This window comes from Aotus nancymaae, unplaced genomic scaffold, assembly GCF_030222135.1.
Source record: "Aotus nancymaae isolate 86718 unplaced genomic scaffold, 86718_ANA_hifiasm-v0.15.2.pri h1tg000051l, whole genome shotgun sequence".
Lineage (NCBI taxonomy): Eukaryota > Metazoa > Chordata > Mammalia > Primates > Aotidae > Aotus > Aotus nancymaae.
In genome coordinates, this window is record NW_026988465.1 from 5,720,001 (window position 1) to 5,732,622 (window position 12,622).

The following is a 12,622-nucleotide window of genomic DNA, read 5'->3' on the forward strand; positions in this document are numbered from 1 at the left end:
CTAGACTGTGAGCTTCCTGAGGGTGGAGACTGTGTCTATCCATCTTTGTAGCTTCCAAGTTCAGGCTGGTGCTGATCACTTTATGAATGATGGGTAGGTAAGGTTACACCCCTGAAGGCCTCATTTTTCATTCTTTGAAAATAAATCAGCAAGCATTTGTTGCATACCTCCTCTCCTCTTCTCTTTCCCGGAAGGAGGATGCTATTTCAGATATGTATGTACAAAGTTGTCCTGTTGGTTGAGAACCAGGCTTGTATCCAGAATGGATAACACAATATCAGGAGTGCACATACAAAAGCAGGCAGGCAGGAGTTTGCTGATCCCTCTGGTACCCAGCCCACCATGGTTGATTTCAAGCCACTAACAACTTTGGCTCAGTAAATTAATAAAAATTTAACTGTCAGTTCTTGCCAACTGGTAAAAGGGGGCTCCAGTAGGATGTTCATAGGTTCGTTTTTTTTAAAAAAATGTCCACTGTCAAACACATTTTTAACGACTGTCAAGAGGAGGTCTAGACTACAGTGTTTCTCCATGGATTTCACCCACTGTCCCCCTCTCCATTCACTTGGAGCTCCAAGTTGTACTCTCACATCTTTCCTCCCGACAAATCACTCGCCTGTCATTTCTTTAAGATAATGCAGAAATTCTCAACTTCAACTCTCTCCACTTTCAGCTTTGCTTATGTTGCCTTTCCATCCTTCTCTCCCTTCCGCCATCTTAGAGGAAGAAGTGTTTGCTTTCCAACATCCCCTCCACCACCACTGATGTTCATCTTGCCCCCACTTTCCCTGAGACCTGCTCTGTCATCTGTCTCACCACTCTTACTTCAAGTATTCCTTTTCATTAACAATTTGCCAGTCAGATGGGTTTTCTCACCCTTCCTGCAAATACTTCTCACATGCTGACCACAGCCTGGTTTTCCTTGTACCATTTTATTTCACCTTCAAACTCCCCAAACTTGGGTCTCACTCACAGCTTTGCCCTCAGATCTCCTCAGCCCACACTTCCTTGACAATCGCATCTGTGTGCATGGTTCCAAAATTTTTATCACTCTTCCCAGCAGCTCAGTCTTGTCAGGATCCAGGCCAGATGCTACCTTGTTCCCTAACTAAGTGATCCTTTTCACATCTCCCTAACCACCTATGCTAGAACTCTTAGAAGAAGCTGGGCACGGTGGCTCACACCTCTAATCCTAGCACTTTGGGAGGCCGAGGTAGGTGGATCACGAGGTCAAGAGATTGAGACCATCCTGGCCAATATGGTGAAACCTCGTCTCTACTAAATATACAAAAAATTAGCCGGGTGTGGTGGTGCATGCCTGTAGTCTTAGCTACTTGAGAGGCTGAGGCAGGAAAATCGCTTGAACCCAGGAGGTGGAGGTTGCAGCCAGCCGAGATCATGCCACTGCACTCCAGTCTGGCAATGGAGCAAGACTTCGTCTCAAAAAAAAAAAAAAAAAAAAAAAAAGCTGTATTCCAGGTGTGTTGGTAAATACCCCCTACCCCCAAAGCCCTGATTTACAGTATTTGCTGCTTTCCACAGTGTAAATCAGAAGTTGGTAAACTTTTTCTGTAAAGAACTAGACAGTAAATATTCTAGGCTTTCAGGCCACATGGTCTCTGTTGCAAGTACAACTCAACTGCTGTTGTAGGGGAAAGCAGCCACAGACAATGCCCAAATGAATAAGCACGGCTGTGTTCCCATACAACGTTATCTATGTATCTGAAAGTTGAAGTTCATATAATTTTGTCATATAACATATCCACCCAAAAAATCTTCTAAATATTTAAAATTATTTAAGAATGTAAAGACCATTCTTACCTCGCAGCCATACAATAGCAGGCAGGCAGGAGTTTGCTGAATCCTGTGGTACCCAGCCCCACCATGGTTGATTTCAAGCCACTAATAATTGTGGCTCACTGAATTAATAAAAATTTAACTGTCAGCTCTTGCCAACTGGTAAAAGGGGGCTCCAGTAAGATGTTCATAGGTTCATTTGTTTTTTTAAAAAATGTCCACCGTCAAACACATATTTAAAGACTGTCAAAAGGAGGTCTAGACTACAGTGTTTCTCCATGGATTTGACCAACATCTGTAACAAGGGTCTTCCTGAGAAGCATTTTTCAGGAACACTGTTTGGAGGATTTTGTCTTGGTATTCTAATTGCCTGACAGGTTCTTCTTGACCACTGAACAGATAACCCCAATTCACCAAGAGAGTGAATTGCAGTAAAGAAAGAGTTTATCACAAGGTAGCTAAATGGAAGGATAGGAGTTACCACTCAAATCTGTCTCCCTGAAAATTTAGAAGACTAGGGTTTTTGTTTTTTTTTTTTAAGGACAATTTAGCAGGCAGGGGGCTAGGGAATGGGAAATGCTGATTGGTTGGGTTAGAGATTAAATCATACTGGGTTGAAGCTGTCTTCTTACTATTTTCGTTCCCGGCTAGTATCACAAGACCAGTTGAGCCAATTTACCAAACCAGGTGGTGCCAGCTGGTCATCAGAACGCAGGGTCTAAAAAAGATCTCAAACACCAATCTTAAATTTTACAATAGTGATGTTATCTATAAGAGCAATTGGGGAGGTTACAAACCTTGTGACTTCTGGTTACATGGCTCCTGAACCATAATTCTAACCTCGTAGCTAATTTGTTAGTTTTACAAAGGCAGTTTTGGTCGTTCAGTAAGGAGGGGGTTAGTTTTGGAAAGAAGCTGTTATTATCTTTATTTCAAGGTTAACCTAAATTCCTCCCATAGCCTGGCACACACTCAGGAATGAACAAGGAATGCCTGGAGGTTAGAAGCAAGATGGAGCCGGTTAGGTCAGATTTCTTTCACTGTCCTAACTTTTCTATGTCAGATTTCTTTCACTGTCATAATTTTTGCAAAGGCAGTTTCACTATTCTTGTAGATTCCCCACTTTTTCGTCCTCTCATATATAACCAGGTGCCAACATCTGTCATATCTATCCTTTCATACTGAGGGTAGAAGATGAGCCCTGGAAGCATCTGGGGGCCAGATGTCTCAGCCTGGCTGGACAATTCCTATTTCTCTGCCCTCCCCAGGATCTCTGCCAATGAACTGACTTATTTCTTCTCCCTAACCTGAATTGACCAGCTTATGCCTGTTTTCCTGGAGTCAATGGCACCATCAGTGGCACCCCCTTTCACTCTTAAAAGCATGTAGATTTGGATGATAAAGTATACTATTCCTTTACCTTCACTCTGTTTTACTCCCATCTGCCAAAACCTTCTTATTCACGGGCTACCTGCATAAAAAGCCTCTTCCGATCTTTTTGACTGGCTGTGCTCTCTCCCTTTCCAAAACCACATCAACTTTCTTCTTTCCTTTTTAGGCTCCAAGTTAGAGTTATTTATAGACTTCTTCTCTCTCTTCTTATGTTTTTAAGCACAGAGACTTTGCTATATTAGATGCCACCAAGGTGCCAAGAACAATGCCTTGCTCGGAAGTAAATAGTAACTATGGGTTGAATGATGAATAACTGACCAACTGAAAGTTCAAAGGAAGGATGTAGCGCCAGTGTGAGGATTTTGAGACCCATGAGTTTGAGCAGAAAGTCAGCATTCTTTGCAGTCTCCTTTCTTCATCAAAATTGTGCACAATGACGAATTTTCCTCCCAAACTGTTAAGCAGAGGAATTAGGTAAGAGTTTACAAACTACAAAGAACAAAAGTATGTTTTTAGCTAGTTTGATTCACAACAGTGTTTCTAAGATGTGTTCCTTGGAACACTAGTTGAGCCTGATATTAGTGGAGTATTTATTAAAACAGGGTTATCTGGCTAGTTAAAGAAATGCTGACTTAGAGCTCAACAGGGTTTTGAGTGTATATGTGTTTTAATAGTGGGACTCTCAGAACTTTTAATAAACAAATGTGCATGATGTGCATGGCAAATCTCTAAAGAGGGGCTATGATATCTAACATTTTCCAAATTTAATTGATCATGGATGCCTCTTCTGAATCTTCCCACTCTCTTTTTCTGTGAAGCCTGTCTTAAAACAACTAGGGAAATAGTAATTTAGAAAGTAGATTTACAGTTTCTTATAAGAATATTTTCAATATATTCATTTCCCAGGTTAGTTCCAACCACGAATTGGTAATGCATCTTAAAATCTTCTTAGCCATTTTCTCCAATGTCAGTTTCTTTTTTTGTTTGTTTTGTTTGTTTGTTTTTTGAAACAGGACTTGCTCTGTCACCCAGGCGGGCATGCAGAGGCACAAACATGGCTCACGGTATCCTTGACCTTCCAGGCCTAAGTGACTCTTACACCTCAGCCTCCCAAGTAGCTGCAACAACAGGCACATGCCAGCATGCCTTGATAATTTATTTCAAATTTTTTTAGGGACACAGTCTTACCATGTTGCCCAGGCTGGTCTTGAACTTCCAGGCTCAACTGATCCTCCTGCCTCAGCTTCTTAATGGGCTGGGATTACAGGTGTAAGCCACTGTGCCTGGCCCAGTTTCTTAGTTGAAGCTTCTTGATAAGCATGAGCAGGTGGTACCTCATTCATGCCTTTGACATACAAAGCTTGGAATACTGAACTCCCAAGCTGGATGATTCAGCCTCCATCCTCTTCTCAGAACTTCATAACCTCATCCTGAATTCTTTTGCTTTCAACCTCTCTTCCTCCTCTTACTTATCCTATATAAGCTCCCACAGTCAGGCTCCACAATCAGGCTCCCCAAACCACACCTTGGTGTGGTTTATTGACCAAGGTGTGGTTTGGGGAGCCTGGCTTCTTACAGAGTAATTGCCAGCTTATGGGTGGCAATTACGTCTGGGTGCTGCAGAGCCTTATAGAGTGATATATTGACATATTTAATTCCATTAAACACATTAAGAATAATATTTGTAGGAGGCACATTTTCTACTGCATATAATATAAAAAGTACAGACATGAGCATATCTCTCTTAAGAACATGTTTTCAAACTAAGTACAGCTGGTCTAGATTTTCTTTGTCTGGAAATTTTCTGCCTCTTGGATTTTTATTTTAGTAAAAGTGTTACATTTTTAAAGAAAATGTTGTGTCTGAAAACTGTTAATTGAGACAATCCCATCATTTAATTCATTTGTTTTTCTATAAATCTGGAAAGTATCACTACTATTTGATTTTCACAAGATGATACAGGCTAACTCATGATTTGTGACAGTATCACAGGGTTCAAGTCCAAACTGGTGGCCTGTTCTTGTCATATTATTTTAAAATACACCCTTCCACTACTCTGCCCTACCTGTTGCCCTTGCTACTCAATATCTTGCTACTCATGGTGTGGTCACAGACCAGCAGCATCAACATCGCTTAAACAGCTGACTCAAAATGCTGATTCTTAGGCCCTGCTCCAAACCTAATGAGCAAGAGTCTGCATTTGAGTAAGATCCCCGGATGATCTGTTTGCACTCTAAGTCTAAAGGACATTGGTGAGCGGCAAGCCACTCAAATCTCAGTTTTCCAATTTGTAAAGAATAATCTCTTTCTCATAGAACTTAACATGGACTAAGTGAAACAATGTCTTCTGGTAACTGAAGCATTTTGTGGATTGGAGTTATATCACGCTGGTTCACTCACTGTCCCTACACACCCATGTACCTTTACGCAACTGAACCATCCTCCTGCCTGGAACATTTCCTTCCTTTCCCTCTAAGTATATGAATTACCCCTGTCTGTTTTGGGCTGAATCGTGTCCCACAAGATTCATACGTTAAAGTCCTAACCCGCAGTTCCAGAGTGTGAGTGTATTTGGAGACAGGATCACTAAAGAGATAATTAAGGTTAAATGAGATCATTCTGGTGAGCCCTAATCTACGATGACTGTGTTCCTGTAAGAAGGGGAGAGGAGGACACAGACCCAGAGGGATGACCACATGAGGACACAGAGAGAAGATGTTATCTACAAGCCAAGGAGAGAGGCCTCAGGAGACACCATCCCTGCCCACACCTGAATCTCAGACTTCTGGATTCCCAAACTGTGAAGAGATACATTTCTGTCAGTTAACCCCCTTTCCCTCTGACCCTGTCTGTGGTACAGTAGTCCCCCGTTTTCTGCCATTTCACTTTCCTTAGTGGGCAACCATGATCTGAAAATATTAAGTGGAAACTTCCAGATATAAATAATACCTGAGTCTTAAATTGCACACTGTTCTGTGTAGCATGTCACAATCTGCTGCCGTTCCTCTCTGTCCTGACTGGGATGTCAATTTCCCTTTGTCCTGGGTCTCCATGCCATTGATGCTACCCTCTTGTTAGTCACTTGGGAGCTGTATAGGTGATCAGATAAAAAACAGTACAAATAAGATTCAATATTATCCTTGGCTTCAGCATCCACTGGGGGTCTTGGAAAGCATCTCCCTGGAATAGGGAAGTACTGTTAACCTTTGTTAGGGAAGCCCTAGCAAACTGTCACATTGTCTTCCCTTGCTCCAGCTCAAGTGCTCCAGCCTCCAGCCTCCTGGATCCCCCTGCCCAGTGTTGCATGACTGCAGTGGGTGGGTTTTTACTGAACTTGACACACATACATGCCACACGTCTTCAAATATGTATTATGATTCTGGAAGCTGGGGAAATTCTATTCAGTGTGTACTGTATCTGCCTGTGAATACCAGTGAATCAATACATACTTGTTGACTGATTGGTTGAAAGAAGAGTACAACTCAGGACTTCATATTCCCAGTCAAGGCTGCCAGCTAGTGTATACAGACACGTCTGCCTCTAGATAAGTAAAGCAGATTTTGCATTCAGCCTGCATTGAACATATATTGGCACTGGTCTCCTGATGTATTACAGATGTTCTATGTATAAGTTCAATTTGTGGTATCTCAAGCTGTGGGAATAAATGTATCATAATACCATGCCCTTAAATTTGTTTTGAAAAAATTTTTTTTTTTTTGAGACGGAGTTTCGCTCTTGTTACCCAGGCTGGAGTGCAATGGCGCGATCTCGGCTCACCGCAACCTTTGAAATTTTTTAACACCTTATCTTACTTGACCTTCCAGCTCTACTCCAATGTGACATAAGAAAATATGTTATCGTTCCTATGTAAAAGGGAAAACCTGGGGTTCAGAAAGGTCAAGAGGCTGACAAGGTGACTATAGTTAGTAACAATGGATTGCTCTCTTGGAAATTGCTAAGAGAGTAGATTTAAGTGTTCTGACCACAGAAAATGCTAAGTATGTGAAGTAATGCATATGTGAATTAGCTCGACTTAGCCATTCCATTCCACAATGTATACATATTTCAAAATGTCATGTTGTACATGACAAATATATACAATTTTTATTTGTCGATTGAAAAACCAGAAAGGTCAAGAGGCTTAGCCAATAACCCTAGCTAGGTGGTAGTCTTGCATGACAAATAGGAGGCTCCTGGAGCTCTCATAGTAAACCAGCCCTGCCATGATGTTGTCAATGAGTGGTCTTTATAGAAGAGAAAAGGCCCTTTCATCATTCTTCTCTATCCCTGTAAAAAAAGCAAAACCTGGAGCTTGCATATGAACAAGCCAGAAACCTTATTTTTCAACTCTCTATGCTGCAACTTCTTAGATTTAAAACTCAAAATTGAAAGCAATCTCCATAGAATTTCTCTGGGGAGAAATGACCTACTTCAGCTTATATTCCTCCCTGTAGTTGCTCTGAGCCTTGGGAATTACCTTGTCCATGTATTTTCATTCAGAATGAATGCTTTAATATATTTCTTTAATCATCTGTTGCATCAGAGAATATTGTTTCATGCATATTAAAGACTTGAGCATGTAATAGAACAGTGTTCTGACTAATAAATGCGCTCAAAGCATGTCACTAGTCTTATTGCTTTTCTTAGCTTCAGGATAGATGTGTTTTATTTGGAAAATAATGATGATGATGATGATGATAGTGCTTCTTTTAAACAAAGGGAATTATTTTATTTTAAAATGCTGCCATGACCCTGCACAGGTCATTATTCTTTTGAAAAAGTTAACCTTTTGCCTTATTTCCAGAGTGTTTTATTCCCCATTCAAGCAAATTAATCAGTGAGTATTAGAAACTTTCTATATGCTTGGCATGAGTCAGTGAGAAGTACAAAGATGCAACTTCTATCTATACAAAAACTGGCATGGTGTCGCATGCCTGTAATCTCAGCTACTCAGAAGGCTGAGGCACAAGAATCAGTTGAACCCAGTAAGTGGATGTTGCAGTGAGCTGAGATCATACCACTGCACTCCAGGCTGGGAGACAGAGCAAGACTCGGTCTCAAAAAAAAAAAAAAAAAAAGAATTTAGAAAAAGCAGTTGAGATGTCACAATATTTGATGAAATCTCCAAAGAAACTGTCAGAAAAAAACAATACAAAAGGTGGTAGCATGGGCAAGTGTTAGTAAATAGTATTTCTGAAATAAATAGAAGAGGTAAACAGTCAATTTGTTATAGGTTGTTAGAAAAATCTGGCAATAAGTTTTATGGTAGAAAGAAGGACATGCAAATATAGATAGTACACTCAATGTTTAAAAGTGCTGATACTGGAGAACAATGATAAACTTTAAAAGATACATAGTATCAGTTCTGGAGATGATTTCTATCTCTCTCATTAAAGGTGCCTTGCCTGTGAGTTTAGAGAACATTTTTATAATACACTGTACTGTCCTGCTCATTGTATCAGTCTGCTGGGGCTGTCGTAACGGAATACTGTGGCGGCTAAAGCCTGGGTAGCTGAACCAAAAGACATTTATTTTCTCACAGTTCTGGAGGATGAAAGTTCAAGGTCAAGGTGCCAGGGCTGGTTTCTGGGAGCCCTCTCTTCCTGGGATACCTTCTTGTTAGATCTTCACATGGGCTTTCCTCTGTGTGCAAGTGAGAAGGGAGAAAGCTCTCCGATATCTCTGCCTCTTCTTACAAGGACACCAATCCTACCAAATTAAGCTCATGCCCTTATGACCTCATTTATCCTTTATCACCTTCTCCCAGACCCCACCTATCTCTAGATAGTAGGAGTTAGGGCTTCAACATATAAATTTTGCCAGCGAGGTGTAGGGGGAACCATTCAGTTCAGCTACTCATCAATGTCAACTGTGAGAAGAGCTAAACCACAACTTAAGTTATTAAGAGTCTAAGACATTTTCTTCTGCTGCTGCATTTATATCTAAATATTTTTAGTCACATAAATCCTTACACCATGTATCACTTGTAAACCCCAGGTGAATTTATAAAACTATCAGCAACATAGAAATATTCTGTGGCGATAAAGTAGCATTCTAAAAAAGCAGTGGATACAAAATCTAAGCTGGGTCTCCTAGACAGAGAAGTTTAATAAAGGAGAAAAATACAGCTAGACAGATGTGGGAAACAGAAGCAAGGTGAGAGCTGAGGAAACTCTGTTCAGACTTGTTTCTTCAGAAATAACAATAGGCTTGGTGTTTAAAGCTCTTAAGTGGGAAAATGTGATGTCACAGAAGGCAGTTCAGTTGAGAATCAGAAAACCCAGGCCAGTTTTGCCAATAACTCAGGTAAGATCTAGACAGTTTGCATAGTCAATTTCCTCTTCTATAAAGTGAGGTATAAGACCACATCTTAGCAGTCTGATTCCTATGACTCTAGGACTTACTTCTGGAGAGTGTATACACTGGTTCCAATGTTTCTAGAACACTTCTGTATAACACATGAAAACCTTTCCCTCTGAGATGCAGGTAGCTCCATAATGTCAACCGTTATGCACAACTTTATTAAACTCTCAAGTACAATCTGGAAACCACTACAATCTGAGAAGTAGTGAGGAGGAAAAACATAGTATAAAGTCCAAGTAAATGGCCTTATTTCCATGGTGCCATTATGTAGTTAGCTTGTTTATTTAGAAGTAGTTTAGTTTTAATTACCCCAATACTGTTTCTGTAATGCTCATGTTAAAAAGGATAGACTAAATTTAAGCTTTATGTGTTCAGGATAGAATGTTTTCTTCACCAGCATTAGCGTTTTATTTAGCAAATGCTGTTTTTAGCTTATTAGACAATTCAAAATATGTCCTCTTACATGGGCCATGCCTTGTTATCACAGACAAAGACTTCATATTGCTATATGTCTATCATTCATACTGTAGAGGAGAGATTCCACATATGGCATCCATTTAAGGCAGGTGTTAATCAAATTGCATGTCTTAGTGAATCTCTTTCTCAGAGAATTCTTTTCTTTCTCCAAAGATCATTTACCATGGCCCTCATCAGTCAATATTATTAACGGGTGGTTCCTTAATATAAGTATGACCAATTCTATTCTGAGCTTTTTAGTGAGTTGGACATATATGTGACTTCTGGAGTCATGTAGACTTAAAAGCTGGGGTCTCATTTCGGGACATTCTTGATTGAAATGGAGCAGAGAAAGCTGCTCTGCAGGAAAGAAAATAAGAGAAGCAAGAAGCACTCATAGGAACAGAAGGAACACAGGATCTGCCTGGAATTCCGATGGCTGTCTTTCTCTTTCTTCTGGTCCCTGGGAGGCCAATCTGCAATTACTGCTCTTGGATTCTTCTAAGAGATACACAGTGCCCTGGTAATAAATTCGCCTCCCCACTCACTCAGTCCCCCAACACCCACCAAAACTACTTAAAGGTGACTTTGTAGCACTTTTATTCAACAATCTCTTTATCACCAGACTTCATCTTGGCAGATCAATCCAGAATTTAACCAAATTTTTATTACTTTTTTTTTCAGCCAGAGTCCTTGTATTTGTCCCTCCCCAAAGCAATACTATATAGTTTGCTCAATATTGTGATAATCTAGCCAAGTGTGGCCATAGACTAAATTTATTTTTTATTTTTATTATTAGTTTTTTTTGACATTGAGTTTCATTCTTGCTGCCCAGGCTGGAGTGCAATGGTGCAATCCTGGCTCACTGCGACCTCTGCCTCCCGGGTTCATGTGATTCTCTTGCCTCAGCCTCCCAAGAAGCTGGAATTACAGGCATGCGGCACCACGCCCAGCTAATTTTGTATTTTTAGAAGAGATGGGGTTTTGCCATGTTGGTCAGGCTGGTTTCAAACTCCCAACCTCAGGTGATCCACCCGCCTTGGCCTCCCAAAGTGCTGGGATTACAGGCATGAGCCACCACACCCAGCCGCATAGACTGAATTTTAATGAGCTGCTCACCCCAGTTAGTAATCTGGTACAATTTCCAACAAATATGTGCCACTGGCTAAAAAGGAGGGGTTAAGTTTTAGAACACATATATCATTACAAATCTATCACCAGAAATCCATCTGGAAATGCCCAATGAGTATAGGTTAGTAGAGTCAGTACAAGAAATGAATTATGTTACTTGCCATATCTGCCTTATTTATTAACGAATTGATTTTTGTTATAAAATAAATGCTTAACAGTGATTCCAAAACGCCACCAAACACAGAACTACCCAAGGAAGCTTTTTAAATATAAATTCCTAGGCCAGTTCCAGGAAACTATGAAACAAGAACCTGTGGGAGATGAGATCCGGGAATCTATTTATTTGTACATATATGATTCTCCAGGCCATTTTGAAGATCAATCATGTTGGAAGACCACTGTTCTAGTATATATAATGTCAAGGAGGAAACTGGAAACTTGTAACTGAAATTCAAATTCCAATCAATATAGAAAAATCAATTGTATTTCTACAAACCAGCAATGAACAATTGGAAATTAAAATTTCAAAAAGTACAATTTATAATAGCCTTCAAAACATGAAAGATTTAGGTATAAATCTAACAACATGTGCAAGATATATATGCTGGAAGCTATAATATGTTGATGAAAGAAATCAAAGAAGACCTAAATAAACGAACATTTATACAATATTCATGGATTGGCAAATTTAATATTAAGATGTCAATTCTCATTAATCTATAATCATATATATGAGATCTGTAATTTCAACTCCAGCCCAAGTAAAATCTCAGTAGCAATTTTTAAAAAGAAACTGACAAGCTGATTCTAAATTGTACAAGACAAAGGAACTAGAATAGCCTAAGCAATCTCGGAAAAGCAGACCAAAAGGGAAGGACTCATACTACCTGATTTTAAGACTTATTATAAAGCTATGGTAACCACACAGTGCAATGATGGTAAAAAGACAAGAAGATGAATGAAACAGAGGAGAGAGTTCGGAAGTAGACCCTTTCATGTATAATCAATTGAGTTTTACAAAAAATGCAGGGACAATTTAGTGAGAAAGGAACGTTTTTGCAACAAATGATGCTGGAACAATTGAATATCCATAAGCAAAACAATGAACTTTGACCCATATTTCACATTATATAGAAACATTAACTCAAAAAATATAATAGACCTAAATATAAAAGTTTAATAATTTCTAAATTATTTGATAATTAGAATTATCTTCTAAAAAACAACTCTAGAAGAAAACATAGAAGAAAATCTTTGTGGTCTTGGGTAAAGAAAATATTTCTTGGAGATGATAAAAATCATGATTTATAAAAGAAAAAATAAACTAGATCACATCAAAATTAAAATTAAAAGCTTCTGCTTTTTGAAGAACATGCTTATGAAAAATGAAAAGCCACACACTGGGAGAAAATATTTGCAAAATATGTATCTGATTTAAGAATATATCAAGAACTCCTAAAAATCAATAATGAGGAACAACTTA

At 39.4% G+C, this 12,622-nt stretch overlaps 1 protein-coding gene across 5 annotated transcripts in view; it reads right to left on the reverse strand.

Annotated features, from left to right (window-relative positions):
* Positions 1–12,622, reverse strand: part of SLC35B3 (solute carrier family 35 member B3) — a 77,517-nt gene that overhangs the window by 21,550 nt on the left and 43,345 nt on the right. For 2 of the 5 annotated variants that reach the window (XR_010337527.1, XR_010337529.1), the window contains exon 14: positions 6,139–6,278. The exons of the other annotated variants lie outside the window; for them this stretch is intronic. The gene's annotated coding sequence lies outside the window, so the exon portion shown is untranslated. The remainder of the gene's footprint in view (positions 1–6,138; positions 6,279–12,622) is intronic. 5 annotated transcript variants of the gene reach the window in all.